The sequence below is a fragment of the Arachis ipaensis genome, chromosome B8 (genome assembly GCF_059453495.1).
Source record: "Arachis ipaensis isolate K30076 ecotype BB chromosome B8, ASM5945349v1, whole genome shotgun sequence".
Lineage (NCBI taxonomy): Eukaryota > Viridiplantae > Streptophyta > Magnoliopsida > Fabales > Fabaceae > Arachis > Arachis ipaensis.
This window is the reverse complement of record NC_142443.1, coordinates 132,035,814-132,060,640: the sequence shown is the minus strand read 5'-3', so window position 1 is coordinate 132,060,640 and position 24,827 is coordinate 132,035,814. Positions and strand designations below refer to the sequence as shown.

At 33.7% G+C, this 24,827-nt stretch overlaps 1 pseudogene; it reads right to left on the bottom strand.

Annotated features, from left to right (window-relative positions):
* Positions 1-9,623: 9,623 nt before the first annotated feature.
* LOC148549882 (uncharacterized) lies at positions 9,624-22,375 on the bottom strand (annotated as a pseudogene).
* Between the last annotated feature and the right edge of the window lie 2,452 nt (positions 22,376-24,827).

Here is a 24,827-nt window from a genome sequence, read left to right as displayed (position 1 = left end):
GACACTATTTTTAGATATTTTAGTTTTTAGATATGGGAGGAGGAACATGGTTCTTTTACCATTTAGGTCATTTTCTTAATCTTCTTAAATTTGAGTGTAAAGAACAATGCAATCTTTTAATTTAGATCTCAAGAATGCTAGGTAACTAATAATATAACCGGTTCCACTACATTATCAACAGTATTTCTGTCAATTTCTGTCAACTCTTATTTATAACTGTGTTTAATAGAAGTGTTTTTATGGATGTATTTAATAAAAATATTTTTTTTTTATAGTTGTGTATAAAAATATCTTTATAAATATATTTTTTGGATGTATCTCTTTATATATGTGTTTAAAATATAATAATTAATTATTATTGACAATAAATTGACAGATAATATGTTGACAGATAATAAGGGAATGAGGCCTAATGCTAAGAGCCTAAGACTTACACAAATAGAGAGGCTGGTCAGGGAAGAGAAGCAGTGGTGGAGCTTAGTTCAGACAAGAGGTGGCCATGGCCCCCCAAACTTTTTATAAAAAATTTAGTAGTACTTTTTCAAAAGATAAAAAATAATTCAATTGATTTAAATACTTTACTATGACTTAAAGTATCTAATAAATTCAATAAACAACACTCTCTCTATCTTTAGGTTCAAATATAAAAAATTAGATATCTTTTATTTATTTAATTTAATATTATTTTATATTTTACTATTTATTTAATTTAATTTTTTATATGATAAAAAATAATAGAATATTCAATAAGTATTAATATTATTATATTTGTATAAATTGATAAAAAGAATTCAATAAATATTATAAATTTTAATATTTGTCCTTCTAACTTCTTCTTTATATATTTTACAGGATATATATTCAAATTTTTATATAAAATAATAATAAAAAATCAAAAAATTGATACATTTTTTAAGAGAAATGCTAATATTTAAGAAGGAGAACATATAACTTTTACAATATCAACACATGTAGATAGTTCTTCTACTTTAATGAATCACAAAGAAAGTGAGATATAACCTTCAAAAGTTCAAAAAGTTATATCTGATGACTTTAACTTTAACTTTTTGGAACGAGATCTTGAAAAAGGGCTTAAATTTGGCAGTATTACCCAAACCAAAGAGATGAGATTAGACGAACTTATCTTAAATGAAGTTCATATAAAAAAATATTTTGACAATTATTTTCTATTTGATCCCCCAAAATTTTATTTCAAGTTCTGCCACTGAAGAGAAGGGTGATGAGGCTACGGAGTTGTTAGGATAGATGAAAAAAAAGAAGAAGCAAAAACTATATATATAAAAAAAAAGTATTTAGTCTTGTACTTTTGGATGTTTTTTATGGATAAAATAATAAAAATAAATATCGATACATTGATTTTTTGCTTACTTCAGGATGGACGTTTTCCTACACTTTCTGATGCTTCTTATTGTTTCATGATTTCGGCTATTTTTTTCATACTTTCGAATGTTTCTTCTTAGTATAGTTTAGATGTTGGCTGATTTCTAAAAAAAATTAACTGAATTAAAATTGGTTACAGAGATTTTTTTTAAATATTTTTTTTAATAAAATGCTGAATATTTTCGAATTTAGTATTGGAGATTAGTAGCAGATTTATCGACAAATTTGGCAATAATTCTTCAGATAAAAAAATTACCATCAAATCAGTTTTTGGCGATAAATTTACCGATAATAATTGGAGAGAAAAACAAAAGAAAAATTAGCTCAATCATTACCGTCGGATTTAGCGGCGAAAAAATCCAACGGTAAGGTAATTAAATGAAATGTGCCCGTTTTGGTCACAAGTTGTGTGTTACTGGTAGATTTTTTCGAGGGTAAATTCATTAGTAAAATTGATCCTAAATTTAAATTTGTGAACCCTTCTCTACTTTTTGCGAACGCTAAATTAACCTCACTTTTTCCCATTTTTCTTTCTCTCTCGTTGTTAGCCCCATCACCACCATTCGCTGCCGTTCGTCATCATCGACCACTTCCTATGACTTCAGCCATCGTCGTCATTAAGGAGCGTCCACCTGGAGCTTATTTCTGCTATGGAGGAGCTTGTTTCTCCTCTGTGAGTTGCTGCCTCTATCGTTCGTCGCTGCTTGCCTTCATCAACTGCGATACTTTCCTTCCTCTTTCATCTAGGTATATTTTCTTCTCTTCTTTCTTCTATTTTTTTTTTTTTTTGACATTGTTGTCATTTGCTAAACCCTAATCCTACCCTTTTCTTCTAGTTTACTTGGATGGGACCTTAGTTAAACTATTCACTCATGATTATCTAATTATTTTGTTATATTTATATTTTTCGTGATACTTTAGTAATTTTAATAAGAATATTGATAGTAGTGTCTTAATTATGTTAATTTGTTTACACTGAAAATTTATATTCTGTTGTCTACCTAAAACCTATTTTGTTTGCTTAGTCTAATAACTTGAAAGTATAAAAACTTTAACCTCTTTTAATTTTGAACCCTAATCCTACTTTTCGATTTCTTTTTAACTTCAAATTTTAATTAATTACTTAATTTTTATTTGGATTCGTCTTGTTAGTGGAGTTGGAGGTGCCGTGCGAAATTGACATTTCAGAGGGTAAAGGTGCATAATTCAATTACTTTCTTTACTTGACTCTGTTTTATTAATGTGTGTTTGTATTTTTTTCTTTATTATTATCAATAATAAATTTCATTTTAGTGTTCTTATTTGTTGACATAAAATTATTTTAAATAAACTTTCTGTGTGCTGTATTTTTTGGACAGTTTTATTATTATCAATAATAAATTTCATTTTAGTGTTCTTATTTTTCTTCCTCTAATGCTTCTTCCATCTAATCTCAACTCCAGTGGTGGAGCTTAGTTCAGACAAGAGGGGGCCATGGCCCCCAAACTTTTTATAAAAAATTTAGTAGTACTTTTTCAAAAGATAAAAAATAGTTTAATTGACTTAAATACTTTACTATGACTTAAAGTATCTAATAAGTTCAATAAACAATATTCTCTTTATCTTTAAGTTCAAATATAAAAAGTTAGATATTTTTATTTATTTAATTTAATATTATTTTATATTTTACTATTTATTTAATTTAATTTTTTATATGGTAAAAAATAATAGAACATTCAATAAGTATTAATATTATTGTATTTGTATAAATTGATAAAAAAAATTCAATAAATATTATAAATTTTAATATTTGTCCTTCTAACTTCTTCTTTACATATTTTACAGGATATATATTCAAATTTTTATATAAAATAATAATGAAAATCAAAGAATTGATACATTTTTTAAGAGGAAGGCTAATATTTAAGAAGGAGAACATATAACTTTTACAATATCAACACCTGTAGATAGTTCTTCTACTTTAATGAATCACGAAGAAAGTGAGATATAACCTTCAAAAGTTCAAAAAGTTACATCTGATGACTTTAACCTTAACTTTTTGGAACGAGATCTTGAAAAACGGTATTAAATTTAACAATATTACCCAAATCAGAGAGATGATATTAGATGAGCTTATCTTAAATGAGTTCCATATCAAAAATATTTTGACAATTATTTTCTATCTGCCCCCCTAAAATTTTGTTTCAAGTTCCGCCACTGCTCAACTCGCTCTCAATTTTTTTTTGTAACCATCTCTAATCTCAACTTTTCAATTTTTTAAAGCTAATTTTAATTAGAAATTTATTTGTTTTTGATACAGATGGAATATAAAATATAATATTTCTGATCTACTGCTCGTATTTCTGTGCAAACTTTAAGTATATTCTAATTTTGTGATTCTATTTTTTATGATAAACTTTAATGCTCAATTTTTTATGCCAATTTTAGGTATATTCTGTTTCTATGTAACCATCAAATGTATCAAAAAGATTGAATTATTATCTTATGCTGATAACCATAAAAAATTGTTATATAATTATGGTGCCTTGATTTGCAGTGTATTAGTGATGACATAGAAAATTTAAAATACACTCCTAAATCAAAGTTTGAATGCTGTTTCAAGATTACAAATGTTCAAAATGAGGTAAAAGTTTACATCAATTCATGAATAATGGGTTATTTTACGTCATTTGCTTACTAATTACTTAAAAAAGTTAGCAGAAATTCGGACTCAACATGCCGAGGTTCAAGCACAAAAGATAGAGATATCACTAAATGATGAGGACTTAGGAGGAAGTGTGCCACAAATTCAGATTGATGATGAGGACTATAATGATGATGAAGATAAAGATGACACTGAGAATTATAGTTGATATTTTTAGTATGGTTGAAAAATACAATGGATTATAGTTGATGTATCAATACATTTGTGTTCATATTTTGAATTAACTTACTTGTTTATACCACTTGTTTTCTAGTTTGATGATATGATGAACTTGTTTATTTTTTAAAATACGTTGAATGTTTTAATACAAGTTAGATAAAAATTAGATAAAATTTTATCTTGTTTAAATTTATATTTATTTTATATGAAAACAAGTTTATTTTACAATGAAAAAAGTCTAAAAAAATATATTTTACCATACTGACGGATTTATAAACGAAAAATTCGTCTTATGTAGAATTGTAAATGTTTTTTTAGGTTCTAATTACTGACAGAAAATCTGTTGAAAAGTTTGACGCTAGTTACTGACAAAAAATCTATCAAAAAATACAACGTTTTAGCGAAATAGATGGGACAATTACCAAAGAAAGATCTGTCGATAACAGAGAAAAATCTGTCGATAAATTATCGATAAAAAATATGTCGGTAAATAATTTTCGATGAGGCATTTACCGATAGACAAAATCCATCGGTAACTAAAAATTCGTCTATAATGAGGACTAAATCTGTCTATAAATCCATTTGTAATAACTAGTGATCCGGCTGTTACAAATCCAATGCCTTAACTCGGCATTATACACCATAACTCGGCAATTTGCGTCATAACTCGACGGTTACACGTTATAATCGGACTCAATGGACTACATCATGGAATAAAACTGTCTGACCAGGTATTTATTACTTATTAAACCTAATAACTGCTCATCAATTCAGATAAAGAACGTAACTGACCTATCTTACTTCACCTATAAAGGTATGATGTTTTATCCTCAACAGATATACACTGAATTCACAGTACTAACTTAAGCATCGGAGTGCCTTTTGCAGGTACACTCTCCCTTTGCTCATACTCTCTATGACGTGACACCCTTCTGGATGAGAAGCTCGGACCATCCCAGCTTATAGCTCGGCGCTGAAGGCCAAAGTTCGGTGTTAAAGGCCAAAGCTCGGCGTCAACTCCTGTAGCCGAGGTTACGTCCAGGTTGTTCAGACAAGAACAATTGGCGCCCACCGTGGGGCCCGAAAATATAATTCTTTTCATTTTCATTAGCCTTGACATTTTCACCTCCAACCATGGCTGAGCAACTTCCACCTACACCGTCCGAGCTCCTTCGGATGGTGACTGAGTTACAACAAGCCAACCAGCGCATGGCGGAGGAGAATTTGCTAACCTAACTAATGCTCGGATTGAAAATAATGACGGGCGTCAAGAACGAACAGAAGAAGTCGAGCATCAATCTGTTCCAACACATGTCTCTGAAACTGCTTGGAACAAAGAAGTTCAGAACGAAAGAGTCCAACCTGAGCACAATAAGGAAGCTCGGCCAGAAAATGAGGATGGCGAGACAGATAACTCGCCTGGACCATTCACGGCCGAGAAAGAGAAAAGGCGAGCACAAGCCATCCTGAACAACCAAGAGGAGTCATTAACTATATTTCTGGAGGTTTTGCAGGTGGAGGCAGCACAAGCTCGGCAAGAAAACGCTCTTACCGAGTTACGTTTTCAATCAAAGCCAGTCCGAACAATCTTCAAACGCCTCCACGCTTCCCCCAGATGACATTTCAAGCATCCGACTTCAATACAGCTACAACAAATCTAGATGATCCTGTGGTAATCTCCATTCAACTTGGAGATCTCCTGGTAAAAAAGGCACTGCTTGACCTAGGGAGCAGCGCCGACGTCCTTTTTTACCTCACTTTCCAGAAAATGAAATTAAGTGACAACATGCTACAACCTTCCACCGGAGGCCTGGTCGATTTTTCAGGTGAACGAGTCCTAGTATTGGGATCTACGTGGTTACAAACCACACTCGGTGATGTTCCCTTATCAAAAACTTTAGACATTCAATATTTAGTAGTTGACTATTTTAGCCCATACAATATGATCCTCGGCCGACCTTTTTTGAATAAGTTTGGCGCTATTATTTCTACAATTCATCTCTGTGTTAAGTTCCCCTTGCAGGATGACAGTATTGCAACAATTCACGGTGACAATCGTGACGCCAGACAATGTTACAACAATAGCCTCAAAAGGCCCAACCGAAATATAAATGCACATGTTCACACCATTAGCAATCAAGACATATCCCCAGTGTTGGCCGACCTTGACCCAAGGGCCGACGTTCTCAAACGACCAACCCCTACGGAGGACTTACACAAAATCTTTTTTCCAGATAGCTCGAAAAAATTCACTTACGTCGGATCCACACTAAGCTCGGAAGAGAAAACCTCATTTCAAAAATTTCTACAACAAAATGCCGATTTGTTTTCTTGGACCCCAACAGATATGCCAAGCATTGACCCTTCTGTAATTTCTCATAAGTTAATATTAAACCCATCTGTCTGACCTATAGCACAGAAGAAAAGAAACCTCGAACTTGAACGAAAACAAGCCTCTTTGGAAGAAACCAAAAAGCTAATCAATGCCGGCTTCATACAAGAGATCAGATTCACAACATGGTTGGCAAATATTGTCATGGTAAAGAAACACAACGGTAAATGGCGTATGTGTGTTGATTTCACCGATCTCAACAAAGCATGCCCAAAAGATTCCTACCCCTTACCATCTATTGATTCCTTAGTAGATAATGCTTCAGGCTATAACACCTTAAGTTTCATGGATACATATTCCGGTTATAATAAGATTTTAATCCATCCTTCCGACCAAAGTAAAATCGCTTATATTACTGAATTTGGAAATTACTGTTATAAAGTTATGCCATTTGGTCTTAAGAATGCAGGTGCAACATACCAACGCCTTATGGACAAGGTATTTGCAGCACAAATCGGTAGAAATTTCAAAGTTTATGTCGACGACATGGTAGCCAAAACAAAGCTCGATCACAACCATCTTGACGACCTTGCAGAAATATTCAAACAAATCCGAAAATATAAAATGCGGCTAAACCCCGAGAAGTGTGCCTTTGGTGTACAAGGGGGAAAATTTCTCGCCTTCATGCTTACCAACCGAAGAATCGAGGCAAATCCTGAAAAAGGCCGAGCTGTCTTGTAGATGACAAGCCCACAAACTATCAAAGAAGTCCAACAACTGACAGAACGGCAAAAGCAGCAGCTGTCGATCTATTTCATCAGCAAGACCCTACAAAATGCCAAACTTCGCTATCCGAATATCGAAAAGCTAACTTTAGCTCTGGTATTTTCGGCGCGAAGACTTCGGCCATATTTCCAAAGTCATGCAATATATGTTCGGACAGATCAACCTTTGCGGCAAGTCCTTTAAAAGCCAAAATTAGCTGGCCGAATAGTAAACTGGTCGGTTGAGCTCTCCGAGTTTGATATCGACGTGGACCAATAAAATCTCAATATTTAGCAGACTTCATTGCCAAATTCATAGTCCCATAGACAACCGAAGAATCAACCCAATGGTCTTTATACGTAGACGGTTCTTCTAATCCACAAGGGAGTGGAGTCGGAATCATACTTGAAAACAAAAATGGTAACGTCATCGAACAAATCTCTACACTTTTACTTCAAAGCAAGTAACAATCAGAGTGAGTATGAAGCTCTTATTGCTGGCCTCAAACTCGCCGCCGATCTAAACATTGCCGAACTCAAGTTGTATTGTGATTCCTTGCTCATCGTACAGCAGGTAAACAATTTATACCAGGTAAATGATCTTTTATTATCCAAATACCTTGCCATTGTTCAAAACTTACTTTTAAAATTTCGTAAATATGAAATTCAACATATACCTCGGGAGAATAATAGCCGAGCTGATATCCTATCTAAGCTCGCCGGTACTCAAACAACCAACTCCTCCCTTTACCAATCAACATTAGTTAAACCCAGTATAGATTTAACAAAAGTTCTAAGTGTCACACAGGATGCAGATTAGAGAACACCCTACTTAAACTATCTCAGGACAGGGATATTATCAGAGAATATCTAAAATGCTCGGCATTTTCGCCAACAAGCTTTATTTTTTACAATATATAACAATTGCCTATATAGACGAGGGTTCTCTCGTCCCCTGCTTAAATGCCTTTCCAGGTCGGAAGCTGAGCTTGCACTTGCCGAGGCACATGAAGGAATTTGTGGTATATACCTCGGAGTCCATAGTTTATCATCAAAGATACTCCAAGCTGGTTTCTATTGGCCAACATTGCAACAAGATTGTAAAACAAAAGTTAAAAGCTGTGACAATTGCCAGAAGCACAGTTCGATTACACACCTTCCAGCCGAACTCCTCCACAGTTCCGAGGTAAGTTGACCCTTCAATCAATGGGGGTTCGACATCCTCGATCCTTCCCTCTAGCGGCAGGGCAGGTAAAATTTTTAATCATAGCAATTGATTACTTTTCCAAATAAATAGGGGCACAACCTCTAGCAAAGATCACATCGCAACAAATAGTTTTCTTTGTATGGAAAAATATTATCTGCAAATTCGGCATACCTCAGCACATTATCACTGATAATGGTCGCCAGTTTGTCGATCACAAATTCACCTCCTTCTTGCAGGATTTAAAGGTCATACAATATTTTTCATAAGTAGAAGACCTGCAGACTAATGGCTTGGCCGAGGCTGCAAACAAGGTTTTCTTACATGCATTGAGAAAGAAACTTGACGATGCCAAAGGTCTATGGGCCGAATTAATACCCGAAGTCATATGGGATACAACACCACCATCCACTCAACAACAAAGAAAACGCCTTTCCGACTGGTTTATGGGTCGGATGTAATGATACCTGTAGAGATCCCCCAATCCTCCCTGCGAACTCAATTGGCCGCCTATAGTACGATAGATACAGGTCGGCAAAATGACCTGGACACCATTGAGGAAATTCGGTCCTCAACAGCAATCACACACCGAGCTATGCAACAGCATATAGCTCGGCAGTACAACAAGAAGCTCCACCTAAGGTCCTTCAATGTAAACGACTTGGTGCTAAGACGAACCAAACAAGCTAGAAAACCACCTAACCATAGCAAACTAGCAGCTAATTGGGAAGGCCCTTTCCGAGTTATCAAAGTCATCGAGAACAGAGCCTACCGATTACAAACCATAGATGGTAACTCTGTGCCTAACACTTATAATGTATCATTTTTAGAGTTATATTACAGTTAAAAGCCAGGGCCAAACAAGTACTCTTTTTTCTACTGCCAAGATTTTTTCCAAAAAGAATTTTGCTTGGAGAGGTTTTAACAAGGCTTGCCTACCTACACATTTGTAATCAAAGGTCCATCCATACATCTAAAATCTTATACTTTCTACTTTACTATATCTTCCATTGAGCATTTTAATCTCTTTTCTAATTAAAGATATCACTCTGTTAACTTTTATTCAGAGTTGAGCTCATCAGACTCCGCCGATGAAATTACAAATTGCCGATCTTTATCCAGAATCAAACAAACTGTATAAATAGATAGCCGATCTATAACCAAATAAATCGGATAAACGATTGCCGATCTTTATCCAGAATCAAACAAACTGGATAAATAGATAGCCGATCTATAACCAAACAAATCGGAAAAACCGATTGCCGATCTTTATCTAGAATCAAACAAACTGGGTAAACAGATAGCCGATCTATAACCAAACAAATCCGATAAACCGATTGACGATCTTTATCCAGAATCAAACAAATTGGATAAACAGATAGCTGATCTATAACCATACAAATCAGATGAACCGATTACCGATCTTTATCTAGAATCAAACAAACTGGATAACAAATTACCGATCTATCAGTCAAATTGGTCTGCACCGACCATATAACAAATTGCCAAACTTTATCAGATATTCCTATCTCTTCAATTATATCTTTATTAGATATACATATCAGACACCTAATGACTATGGTCATACCAGACATACAGTCAAACATACTACCATCAAACACCTAATGCAAACACATCAATCAAAGAAACAAATACCAAACACATTTTTAAATGTTGCATCTAAACCATCACATTATGTTTACATACCAAAAATATAACACGTTTCAAACAGCCACAACAAGGGCTAAGCATCTGTCGAATGAACAAAGTAAAAGAGTTCAAAACAAACGTACAAATTCCACCAGATAACTAAAAGTCTACCCAGCATTTTCATCTTCTTCTTCAGCATTACCATCATACCACTCTTTAGCATAAATAACCGTTTAATAAAGCAACTTGAACTGGGGCTCCAAGACCATATTAGTCACCGAGTTATGAACTCACTCAGAGGCTGACTTATGATTCATTACAAGCTCAACCTGCTTCATTAAACAAATTTCCAGGCTAAGCTTGGGGGCTATGATCCAGCCGTTACAAATCCAATGCCTTAACTCGGCATTATACACCATAACTTAGCAATTTGCGTCATAACTCGGCGGTTACACGTTATAATCGGACTCAACGGACTACATTTTGGAATAAAATTGTCTGACCAGGTATTTATTACTTATTAAACCTAATAACTGCTCATCAATTCAGATAAAGAACGTAATTGACCTATCTTACTTCACCTATAAAGATATGATGTTTTATCCTCAACAGATATACACTGAATTCACAGTACTAACTTAAGCATTGGAGTGCCTTTTGCAGGTACACTCTCCCTTTGTTTATACTCTCCGTAACGTGACACCCTTCTGGATGAGAAACTCGGACCATCCCAACTTATAGCTCGGTGCTGAAGGCCAAAGCTCGATGTGAAAGACCAAAGCTCGGCGTCAACTCCTATAGCAACTGGGGTTACGTCCAAGTTGTTCACACAAGAACAGATACTATGTTAATATATAATATCCTAAATATATTCTACTATGCGTGATGATCATAAGACTATTTATGACTATGGTCAAAGCTGAAAATGGATAATATAAAATAGAGTGTAAAGACTTTAATATTACTTTTTGAAAATTTTTCGAATATTCGACTCTATTTTATTTTAAAATATTTATTTTACACAACACGATACATTTTTTACTTATTCGACTCAAAAATAAAGAAGTTTCATTAGGTTTAGAATCGAAACAAAATCTAAGAAATAGACTTGATTAACATTTAAAATCGAATTTAGGTCAAGACAATTCGGGTTTCACCAGCAATGAACATCCTACTTGATGATACCGTTCAACACGTGGAGCACTACCAAGCACACGATTATTAAGAAGAGAAAGGGAGTCGGCAAGGGCAGCAGCATGGAGGACAAAAGGGATTATAGGCCAGGAATCTAGCTATCGAAAATGAAAGCCAAAATGTGTGAAGATAGTGGCAGCTGGAATAATAATAAGCGGCATTTATCAAGCATGGATGAGCATGACATATGAGACACTAATAATAAAGCAAGCAATGAAAGTGATGGAAGAAAACCATCTGTTTGTTACTCTCTTACCTAGCTAGTAACATTATTATATTCGTCCAATTGCATGGAGGATAAATCAACTCTATATATAATCATCGGATTCTCCTTAAAATTTGATGAGGATATCTCACACACCAATTATTTGTGGCACAAAAGTTGAGTTGGAAAATAAATGGCTAATGGTATATGTAACGTAATAAACAAAATAAGAATAATATAACGATAATATATATTATTAAAAAAAATAATAATAAAAGGAAAATTAGTAGAATAATTTTTCAATAATTTTATATATGTTAAGAATTAAATTGACAATTTAATAATAAATTTTGAATAGAAAAATGAAAATGACGAATATTTTTAGAATGAAAAAAAAAAGAAAATAACATAAAAATAAATAAATAAATGAAAGAAATTTATTTGTACTATTACTTCCTACGTTTGTCTCAAGTTTTAATTTTATTTCTTAAAATTTAAAAAGTTTCAATTTTAACCCATCTTTTTAAAGGATTTTAATTCTATATTATGTGAAAATTTATTAATTGTTAACAGATAATCAACTTGAGAAAGTTTAAAAAAATAATATCTAATATTTTAAAATGCTCTGCTATTCAATTTGAGTCACATTTTAAATTTGAAAAGAATTAAAAAAAATTAAAATCAGTAGAATTTATTATTTTTGGTTAATACTTTTAGTTATTAGTTTAATTTTTTTAGTCTAACAATCTAAAATATATTTTTAATCTACACTTTTAAATATTGTTAGATAATTATTGGTCAAGAATAATAAATTCGGTTGGCCTTCTAATATTTTTCATAAAAAAATAATATCTAAAATTTTTAGAATATGGTGCAGTTTAATGGAATCAAAACTTTTACTTGAGAAAATTATATATAGAAGATTATTTATACACTTATTTTATTAGCAGAATTCTCATATTTTCTTGAGAATTAGATGTAAGCATTTTGATCCAAACTAATATATATTACTATGTATATCTTATGAACTCTTAAATTGATCTAAAATCTATTAAAACCTTGGAACTGTTCTAAATCCGTGAATACCAAATATTGTTATAAACTTTAAGTTCTAGAAAGTAATTTATCTAATATTTTATAGAGTAATTTATTAATTAAGTTTTTGTTATAAACTGATTAGTTATATACAAAATTATTAAGAGTTAATTTAAGAATTGAATTTTAATGTATTGAATAATGTAAATGAGTTTTTCACAAATATCCAATGTAGTATTATTAGATTAGTAAAACTAACTAATTTTTAAATATATTAATTAAAAATATGAATTTAATTGAATGATCATATAACATTTTTACATGAATCACACCTCTATTATCATTTTTTCATCTCATTCTCTTCTCCATCAACATTATTCTCTCATGTCTCATTTTCATTTACCCCCTATCTACACCCAATTCTCCTAATCTTTGCCACCACTACCTCCTCTGCAAGCCACCGTTGCTACAATTTCACTACTTTCAATCCTCCTTCTTCAACCATAGCAGAAGCAGAGGCACAAATAAATCTTGTTCATCCCAATCTCAACCACCTCTATTGTTGCTTTCATTGTCACTTGTGGACCTTATTCGTCATTGCCATTAGTGCCAAATTACTGTATCTTTGTTGAGCCTTCTTCGGTGGGATGTTTTCGTGGAGCTACTGCTCCTAGCCTAATAAGGGTAGAAGAAAATTAAAACAAAATTTTATTGAAATTAATTACAATTTCATTTTGGAAATGATTCATGGCTTTCTATTACCATTCAATTAGGATTTCTGTTAGATAATACCTTGTGCACATGTAATTATATCTCTTGTAACTATAATAATTTAGTGACTCACAATCAATGAAAATCAGTTTGCTCTCTTTATTCTTTGACTCCTCTCACTCAAAATATTCACTTTTCTGGTTCATGCATCATAAAATCTCAATATTGCCATCAATCTTTGTTCGTTTAAGTACGATTTTGGTCTTTAAGGTTTAGGTTGAAAATCAAAACTATCTTTAAGATTTTTTCGTTCAAATTCATCTCTAAGATTTAATTTAATTTTATAATCATCCTTCCCTTAATTTTCGGACAAAAATACCTTCATCTTCACTTTCATCTAGCCCCACACATACATCACCTGCTCATATACTCAGAAAATACAAAAGAAAGGAAGAGAAATAAGACAGAGGGAAGAGATATTGAAGAAGACATGGGAAGGAAGAAGAAAAGAAGTTGTCCGATGAGGTGCAAGCCGCTGTTGATTTCCTAAGCGCTGCCACAAGAACCGTCATTACAGACACTTGGTTCTGTTCCTCTTCATCTTGTTCCACTGCTCTCCTCCCCCTTCCACTATCACCGTATCTTTCGCCCTTGCTCACTATCATTGCTCTCTCTCTCTCTCTCTCTCTCTCTCTCTCTCTCTCTCTCTCTCTCTCTCTCTCTCTCTCTCTCTCTCATAAACAAATATGGAGACAATAAAGGCTTTAAATTTGAGGATACGACCATTCCATTTGTTAGTATGAGTGTGAATGTGGGATTTTGTGTTTGTTGCATTCTTTCGGTGCTTTAACAACCACTCATTTCAAATTTTGCTTTACCTACAGTTTCCTCTCTCGCTGACAACACTTTCTCTGGCTCGAATTTTTTTCTCTTTTTTTCTTTTGCTTTTTCTGAGTGTGTGAGTAGGTGTGGTTAGATGAGAGTGGGAAAGATGAGGGATTGAAAAACTAAAAAAAATTGGAAAAAATGAAGGCATTTTTGTTCAAAAATTAAGAAAATATGATTTTAAAACCAAATTGAACCTTATTCAAATGCAAAAAAAATATTGAGAATGATTTTGATTTTCAGGCTAAATCTTAGAGGCCAAAATCGTACCTAACCCATCTTTTTCTATTTAGAGTTAGGGTTGGGGTGGATGGAAAGGGTTATAGGTTGGAGTGTATTAGGTGATGGGGTTCAGGTGAGAGGGGTTGGAAATAATGGGTAGGATAGCGGAGAGAGAGAGAGAGAGAGAGAGAGAGAGAGAGAGAGAGAGAGAGAGAGAGATTATGGTGGTGGTGACGTTAGATAGCAGACGATGATATGGGTGGTTTAAGGGTCGGTAAGAGAGTTTTTTATTTTATTTTTATCAGGAGCAATTTGGTCTAAAAGTTAATGTTTGGGTAAAAAATATCATTTAAAAATAAGAGTATAGATTCATTTTAGTCATCTAAAGAATTCTAAATTAGACAAATTAATTCCTAACTAAAATTAATTAACCCGTTAGTCTCCAATTTTTTGCTCTGTAAGTTAGATTCGTCCCCAAAGAACTTTACTCTGTCAACTCCTAACAGAGTCATCAGACAGGCATGCTAAGTGAATGACTAAGCAGTTAAATGGCACGCGTGCAAGTAGACAAATAGATCTGATCCTTAGTAATATAGTTTCAATCATATTGGTCCTCAAAGATATTAATTATCAAGAAAATTAGTTCCCAAAAAATTCATTATCAAACAAATTAGTCCCCAAAGAGATTCATAATGATAGTCACATTACCTACCTAATCATGTATAAACTATTTTTTAACACTAAAAATAAACTTTTGATTATTTTATACTGTTAAAGAGACCACTCGTTTTATATGGATGCATATTGTTTTAACATTTTTTCCTAATCACAGTCGACACTAGTTGCTTAATATCCATACCCAACAACAATGGAAAAAGCTCGTATAAATGAAAAAAATAGCAACAATGATTAATCATACTATAATCATTCTAAAAGAAAACACAAGAATAATGCCAACCTTGAGTGGTGATGATTGAGACACAAATAGAACCTACTTGCAAGTGATCGTCGACTGTGAAGGTATTGGTAGGCATAGAGAAGGGGGTTGAATCTACGCCTTCCTTTTAAGTTGCTGTTATTACCCTTTTAAAACTAACTTTCAATTCCAGTTCTGTTTGAACTCAGCAGCGGAAATTTATGAGACAATTTATTTTTGTCTCATGAATATCAGAAAACAAAACTCAGAAGAGAAGAGAAAAGCTAACACCAGCATGTATCCTGGTTCGGTTGCCTTGTGCTATGCAACTTACATCCAGTCTCCTCCACAACTATGGAAGAATTTTCACTATAGTTAATAGTATTACATACACCAATTTCACAAGATTGACCCAATCCTTTCACACTCAAGTTCTAACCTAACTTGACATTGGCTATGCTAATACCTAACTATTCATCTTAGTGCTAACCCAACTAAGAAAGGGATACCTTACAAGTACAAGATACAAGACACTTAACCAACCTAAAGAAATCAGAAAATAACTCTAGGCTTTTTTCTCAAGTGTATCACTCAGCCTTTTTCCACTCATAGCTTTTACTTGAGCTTTCTCACAATGCCTTTTCTCACAAGAAATTACAGAAAGATAAACATAGAAAAGTACATCACAATCTGTAAAACATGAAGGAGATTGACTTCATCAGCAGCCTCTTTGCTATGTGCAAAACCAGATTCGCAAACCTCAGATACAGTTCTTCAGTATTGGCCGAATGCTTCTTTGAAAGAAAGCATTATCCAAGTAGAGGAACTTCTTTTTAGAACACTATTCTCAAACTCTGGTTTTCTCTCCTTGCCTCTGAATGAGCAGAAATTCTTCTTTTATCTCCTTGCATGTTGCTGGGTTCTTCTTCCAAGGTCAACACCTTGAGCCTTGAGCTTCGCCAACCCACAGATTCACTTTTTCTCCTTAATCCTAGAGTAGAAACTTTTCTTCTGACTTTCTCACCTTGACCGAAAGCCATAATACAGCAACCATAGAAATCTTCCAATGGTCAACTTGATCTGAGCCCTTGAAAACCAACTTGGTCCCCAAGTTAAGTTTAAGACCGTGGATACACAGCAGAGAAGAACAGAAACCATCTTTCCTTTGTTTCCCATTCCGGATAGAGCAGAGAGTTGGGAAGAAGAGATAGAACCGAGTTGCATGTATGAGGAAATGATTTACCTATAACCTAAGCTTGATTTGGTTTGGATTTTCTGATTAGATTTCTGTGTTTCAAGCTTAATCCTTCTCTTTCTTGCTTTTTTGGTGACTAGCTTGGTGAAGAAGCTCTCTCTCTTTCTATTTCTTACTTTTCTGAAGTTCTGATTTGACTTGGTCAGAGAGGAGAGGAACGTTGCACATTGAACGAGTGAAGACTTCAATCTTACAAGAGACGCTTTGTGGGATGGATACGGGCTTGGATTGGATTTCCATTAAGCAACCCGTTTTGATTTCTTTGGCTTTGTTTCTTTTGGGCTTCGCTTGAATTACTAGCCCTCAGCTTTGTTGTTTTATTTTATTCCAATTGGGCTGCTTGAATTGAATTATGGCCTACAACACATAATAAATAATTAGTAATATGCAATTTATAATTAATCTATACTAATTATTTATTTACCAAAAATAATGTTTGTCATCACTAATTAATTTAGTTAATTTCTTAACTCAACAGACTGGTTTAAGCGTTCCATAACAAAGAAAATGGAGGACATGGTAAGTCCTTATGAGGGTGGAGATATGAGTGATGAAGTGGTGGTGGTGAGTTTTTTACTCATATTGTTGTATGTAGCAATAATGGGTATGGCTACTAGGTAATTAGTGTGGAATGTGATTAGGAAAAAATGTTGAAAGAGTATGCATGAATACAGGATGGGTGGTCTCTTTAATAGTATAAAATAATCAAAAGATTATTTATTTTAATGGAGTAATACCTTAAATAGGTACCCAAAGAATTCATGATCGGATAGATTTATCCCCAACAAAATATAACTATGATTTTGACCTTAACATTCTTAGTTATACACTAGAATCCAGATACGTCCCTAGCTCAGTTTGATCCGGTTAAGACTAATGGTGACGTCCTACGTGGAGGTTGACGTGCTGATGCGTTCGGTTAAGTGCGACGTGTCACGCATAGGATAGTTTGGTTCCTATCCAACATGGACAAAACGATGTCGAATTGGATGAGAAGAGAACGACGTCATTTTGTAAAGGATAATTTTGTCCCCAATATGGAGGCCAGAGTAGCGAAACAGCGCCGTTTTAATTAGGGAACTAATTTAAAGTTAGGTTATCATCTTCAACCCCTTGCATCTTCGTGTGGTGAGAAATTCGTAGTAGGTGATGGCGAGTGGAGGCACCACGTCAGTTGCAAGTCAAAGACGAGATCGGAAAACTATTAGTGATGACTTCACTATTGACGGTGCGACGATTGGCTTTGTGAGGGGGTGATTGAGAAAAGGAGAACATCCTAAGTGCAAGTGCAGGACATATGCTGTAATATGCAGGTCTTGCACACCAGAGAACCCTAATAGGTTGTTCTTTAGCTATCTTCACTTCATGATACTCCAAAGTTGTGATAATTGTTGTGGGACTGTATATATAATTGTCATTTTGTTATTCTGATTGTAGAAAAAGCAAGGTTGTTGTGATTTTTTTTTATATGGTTTGATAAGATTTTTGGATATGTGATGGATGGTGTAGTCAAAGGGAGTAGATTAGCTTATGTCGATACTTGTGCAGGTGAAGAATGTGTTGTAAGTTTGAACGGTGGCTTGGAGGAGAGAGTGAATTAATTGGAGAAACTATCGTTGAAGAAGAATGAAGATAGCCGATTTGTGAAGAAGCATAGTATTTTTGGTTTGTTTAGGGGTGTAATAATAGGTGCATTGCTAGTTATGATTGTGTTTTGTATCTATGTGGTGGCTATTTAGGTAAGCAGTAATGTATGTTGATTAACAAACTATTGTATTACAATTACTCATTATAATTAAATGGATATACATGAAATCAATGGTGGTGAAATAGTATGAAAACACATTGTTTATCCAAACTAGATATGTTATTTCAATACCATATATCAAAATGCTAACATAACTGAGAATCAAAACATTGTAACCACACAAGTAGCTAAGTTTCGCAACAATATAAACCAAACTAAACAAATGAATGTCCGTTTCCTTCAACATACACTAATCTAAATTAGAAAGACAAAAAGCATTAAAATTGTTTGTTTCCTTCAAAATAATAAAACATGGTCTTATCCCCTTCATAATAAGTTTTATACTAATTCTTAAAAGTATCATTTCTTCTTAGACAGGTTCAATCTTGGAGTTGGAACGAATTTGAACAATCTAGATGTTGTGCCACTAGTTACAGCTGTCATTGTCTCGGTACTAACACTTCCTTGAGCCTTGGGCCTGATTACTGTCTAACGTCTGAAAGGTTGTTGAGTCTATTTTACCTGATAGAAATATAAAATTGTAATCAAATTATTATGAGTCTATTTTATGCAAGTTTCAACATACACACTAAGTCATTTACAATTAGCATACCATGGAATTGCTTAGAACATTTTGTGTGACATGAGAAGGAGAATTTTTAAGTTGACTCTCATGAGAGGGAGGCTTAACATTTTGCATACTACCAGGTCCAGAAACATTAACCTATGTTTTTAAAATCACAAAACAATATTATAAGTAGAATTTAGGGTAATGTAACCATTTATCAATTAGATAGACCCCTAAAAATACTTTATCAGGCAATTAGGTCTTCATAGAAGCATATTTATTATGCATATAGGTCCCTACGAATATGGTCAATTGTCCATGTATTACTAAAGAATTTGTAACAAAAAATAAAGCAGAATATGACAAATGCAATTTTTAATACCTGAAATGAGGGTACTGAATGAGAAACTGGCATCTCATCTTGTGTCTGAGATTGCTTTGCCTTTCCTTTGCCTTTTGAAGATGAGCCTGCTTAGGTGCTCCCTTGCAAGTTTTGGCATTGTGCCTGATCCAGCCCCCAACACTTGTCATAGGTTACTTTGAATATCTTTTTGACCTTTGTTCCATCAGGTCCATCTTCCACTGGGTCAGGTCTCCTTCGTTTAATAGAACGACCGATTGGCCTTTTAATCTTGGGGGCTATAGAACTTACTTAGCCAAATTTCTCCCAATACTCCTCACTGTTGACAAGGCTTATGGAATGAGCATAGGTAGCCTTGAATGCATCCATCTTTAGCCATTGATGCACATACTCCTCTAGTCTATTTCCTCACTTTGCTAATGCAGCCATTACATGCACACAAGGGATGCCTAGCACAACAAGCATACTTGAATTATAATCAATTTATCAGGAACATATATCAGTAAATTCTACTCAACACTAAATGGGGACAAAAACTAAAAATTGTACCTATAAGTTGCCACATGTTACAAGTACATGTGTTGTTTCCTAGATGCACCCCCACTTTCTTCATATGATATTGTACCTTAAATTTGACTAGGTAAGCCCATGCATCCTCATTGACCCTCTTTAGTCTATTCATGTTCTTCTTGAACACTGCATACGTACTGCTCTTAGCACAAGTCCAAACAACATTCTTCAACTGCTTGCTCTTATACTTATCAATGAAATCTTTCAAATATGTCTTACACGTTTTTCATGATGCGTGTTTGGCATAACTTCTTTCAGAGCCAACAACAGACTCTATACAATATTGCTCAATGTTATAACTAAACTAAAGAGATAAAAAAGTAAAAGAAATTAACTAGATTAAAAATCCAATACTTGATACCTTTTGCTGATCACTAATGAAGTTCCACCCTTCAACTGTAGCACTGCCTAAGTCATTTTGTAACGATTCTATAAACCATTTCCATCTAGCTTTAGTCTCACTATCAACTACTACGTATGCAATCACATAAAAGTTATTGTTGTCATCTTGTGCTACTGCTAACAGCAGTTGTCTTTCGTAAAACTCCTTCAAAAAGCATCCATCTAATCCTATCGATGGTTGACAGCCAGTTTTAAATTCTTGTTTACAAGCATCTAAGCAAACATACAACTTGTCAAAAAGTGGAGGTGATTGGGGAATAGGCTCCACTGATAAAAGGACAGTTGAACTAGGATTGCTTTTGTATAGTTCTTGCAAATAGTCTCGTAACTTTCTATGTTAAGACTTCTTATTACCAACATACTTCTCTCTTGCCATCTTCAAACCCCTATACAACATTTTGTCACTAATGATCACATTGTAATCAATTTTGATATGATCTCATGCTTCTGCATTGGTTAGTCTTAGCTAACTTAGAAGTCTTTTTGACAACTTGTCTGCAACCCAATTTTGATCTGCCATATTGCTTTTGAACTCTCTTCCACAAGTGTGCACGAGATTAAAAGTCTTAATCTAGTAACCACCAGACCTTGAGTTCCTTGCACAGTAGATAACCCAAGGATAATTATTCTTCTCATGTTCTTTATCACCCATTGTCTCAGATCCTGTATTACCAGTCTTTTGATTAGGATCACCCTGAATTGCATCAATTACAACAACACCAGCCACCTGAGCAGGGTTAGTTTCACTAGAATTAGCCTCAACAGATTTTTCCTCAGCTGCAATGTTATTAGTTGTATTATCATCTTCAGCAACATTTGTATCAGTAGGCACCACACTACTATTACCAACAACTTCAGAAGCATTATCAGTCTCACCTCCATTTGATGCATCCTCTTTTGCCTTAGATTCTGCCTTAGCTCTCAGTCTTTCTTTGACCTTCTCCTTTTGTTTCTCCTTTCCAGCCAGAAAATCATCATGCACACATGCTGCTCTCACCCTCCTCTTATCATTCTTAATATAAAATATTCTTCTGCCTCAGCTATAGTATAATCCTTTAGGGCATTTTTGAACTGTTCCAAAGTCTCAAATTCCATCTTCAACTGAAATTGAACTTTTTCAAATTCTACATTAGGATCATACTGAGGCCAATCAAATCTATCACCCCCATCATCACTTGAGTTTGGAGGAGTCAAAAAGGCCTCTGATTCATACTCAAAATCTATGTCTGATTTATCCCTTAGCTCCACACTAATCTCCTCTTCAAAAGTTGAAGGTCTTTTAGTACCAATTCCAGTGCTTTCATTGGGCCCATTACTATCATTTGACCTTGGTTCATCTTTATTAGACCTAACTTCACTTGGCCCAACATCACTCTTCTTACTCATATGAAGCCCACTTCCACTACTTACAACATATCCTACTTTCTTCCCTACCCATTTATTTTGAGTCTTAGTCTTGGCATCTCTGCCACTGTCGCCATTGACATTTGGCTTTGTAGTCTTCGTCGTAGTTTTTTTCTTTCCCTGATCGCCTTTTCTCCCTTTTTGTCCACCTTTTTTTCTAGCACACTCCTCATCCTTACTTGAATAAGAAAAACCATAACCTGAAGGTGGGGAATTATATGGCTTGTCTTCCGTAGATTTGTACCCATCATTATTACTTGACTACTTTCAATATCTACTTCATTGTCCAACCCATCATCTTCAATAACTACCTCCTCAACATCCTCATTATTATCAAATAATACCTCCTCCACCCCTTCCAATACTGGATGGTCAAAATATATATAAAACTCATCTGTATTCTTATTCTGTATCTTATTCTTCTGCAAGGCTATGATTTTTTTATCCCTATGAATAGGGTGTAGACCAGATTCTAGGGTTGCAGAGGTAGGATCATACCAGTATATTGCATTGTAGTCATGGTATTCCAAGTCCAGAAAAATTTTCTTCAAGTCAAAGAAACCAATGAGGTCAACGTCCATTAGGAAAAATCTTTTCACATTTCCATTAATGTACACCAAGACACCCTTGTTATCTCGAACAAAGCTTCCACCATGATAAAACATAGGGACCACATCTTCGGACATCTAAATGCCAACAAATAATCTAGATGTCAACACTAGAACAACCTCTTATTTGTTTATTCACAAAATGAATGTATAAAGGGATTCTAACTAAATAAAGAAGTACAATCCTCTTAAAAAAATTATAATTTTCCTATTTTAACCACTATCACTAATCACTACTACTATCCATAACAATGCATGCACACAAAATTAGAAATTCAAAAAAGTTCAAGTAAAAAAGACTTTCGACTAACCATGATCAATAGCGAATTGAAACTAGATTTTGGAACCAACTGCCGTCACGACCACCGTCACGACCACTTTCACAGCAAAGCAGAGCAATGAGTACGGGCAATATTGATGGAGATATGGAAGGGTTTCTCTATAAAACCTAGTAGAACTAATGGGATATGGAGTAATTTCATGACAATATTGAATATGAGAAGACTTATTCATCGAATCGGTCTCCCATTTAAAACGGTGCTATTTCACTACTCTAGCATCCATATTGATGACGAAATTGTCCTCTACAAAACGATGTCATTCTCTTCTCATCCAATACGATGTCATTTTGTCCACGTTAGATAGGGACCAAATTGTCCGGCGCGTGACATGTCGCACTTAACTAGATACGTCAGCACGTTAATCTCCACGTAAGACGTCATCGTTAATCTTAATCGGGTCAAACTGAGCTGGAGACGTATCTGGTGTATAACTAAGAAAGTCAGGATCAAAATCTTAGTTAAATTTTGTTGGAGATAAATCTGTCTGATCGTGAATTTTTGGAGACCTATTTGAAGTATTACTCTTTACAATGTTAAAAGAATAGTTGATACATGATTAAGTAGTTGTTGTGACTATTATTATGAATATTTTGGGGGCCAATTTACCTAATAATGATTTTTTTAAGGACCAATTTGTCTGATAATTAATGTTTTTGGGAAGCAATATGACAAATTGTGTTATTATATGAATTTTTTATTTTAGAGATTTATTTGTTCACTTACGCAGTGTTACTTAATGGATGAGTCATCCATTTAACGTACTATGTTGGACGACTCCATTAAGAGTTGACAGAGTAAAGTGCATTGGGAATCAATCTAATTTATTGAAAAAAAAGTTGGAGACTAACAGGTTAATTAATTTTAGTTGTAGACTAATGTATCTGATTTGGAATTCTTTTGGGACCAAAATATGTATATATTCTAAAAATAATTATAACATTAAGGATGATTTAAAAAAATTATTAGGGACATTTTTTATTTGGTTTAATTACTTTGTTAGTCCTTCTAGTCTTACCAAATTTTTAATTAGATCCTTATATTTTTTATTCTTTTCAATTGGGTCCTTATACTACTTTTAATTTTATAATTAGGTCATTTTTATGTTAAAAATGTTAAAATTAAAAAAATATTTCGCTCAAAATACATGCGGTAAAAAATTTAATTAGGTTTTTAATTATAAATACCTTCAATTTGCGAAGAAATATTTAGTTAACTCTAATATTTTTTACACTAGGAATGATGTAATTATAAAATTAAAAGCAGTATAGAAACCTAGTTAAAAGAAAAAGGTTTAATTATTATGTCGGTCCCTATAATTTCACCGAATTTTCAATTAGGTCCCTATACTTTTTTCTTTTCAATCAGGTCCCTGCAACATATCAGATTTTGTAATTAAGTCCTTACTATGACAAAAATGTTAGAATTAACGGAATATTTCATTAAACAAAATGAATATGCCTAACACTTGACTGAATATTCTGTATAATTTAACAGAATATTTGGTTAATTTCAACGTTTTTGTTACAGTAAGGACTTAGTTACAAAATCTGATATGGTATAGGGATTCAATTGAAAAGAAAAAAAGTACAAGGATCTAATTACAAATTCGGTAAAACTATAGAGACTCACAGAATAATTAAACCAAAGAAAAAAATATAGGGACCTAATTATAAATGTGATAAAATTATAAAGACCAACAGAATAATTAAACCTTTTTATTTTAGGTATAAACCTTGAAAACCAAAAGAGCACTCAATCCTAAAAAATACTGTGTGCACATAAAAATTAATTATTATATATTTATGTATAAATATATATGTATCTGTACAAATACATGTGTTATTTAACTCATTTTTAACTAATATTTTTATATTTTAATTCAATATATATTCTTTAATAATAACTAATTTCATAACTGATTTTTAACTTACAGTGATGTTACACATACAAGCATTTTTATAACCAAGTCCAATTAATAGCTGTGAGTACGGGTCGCGGATACCCGATTTCCCATTCGAACTCAAACCGAACCAATTAAATTGGTTCTGGAATCAACGGGTAATCGGGTCTAATCCGAACCAAACCAGTGACTCTCTCTAACAATTGGTTCGGGTAACAGTTTTGGGGTACGGAACCCGAACTAACCCGTAGACCCGACCATATATTAATTAAATAAAAAAATAAAAATT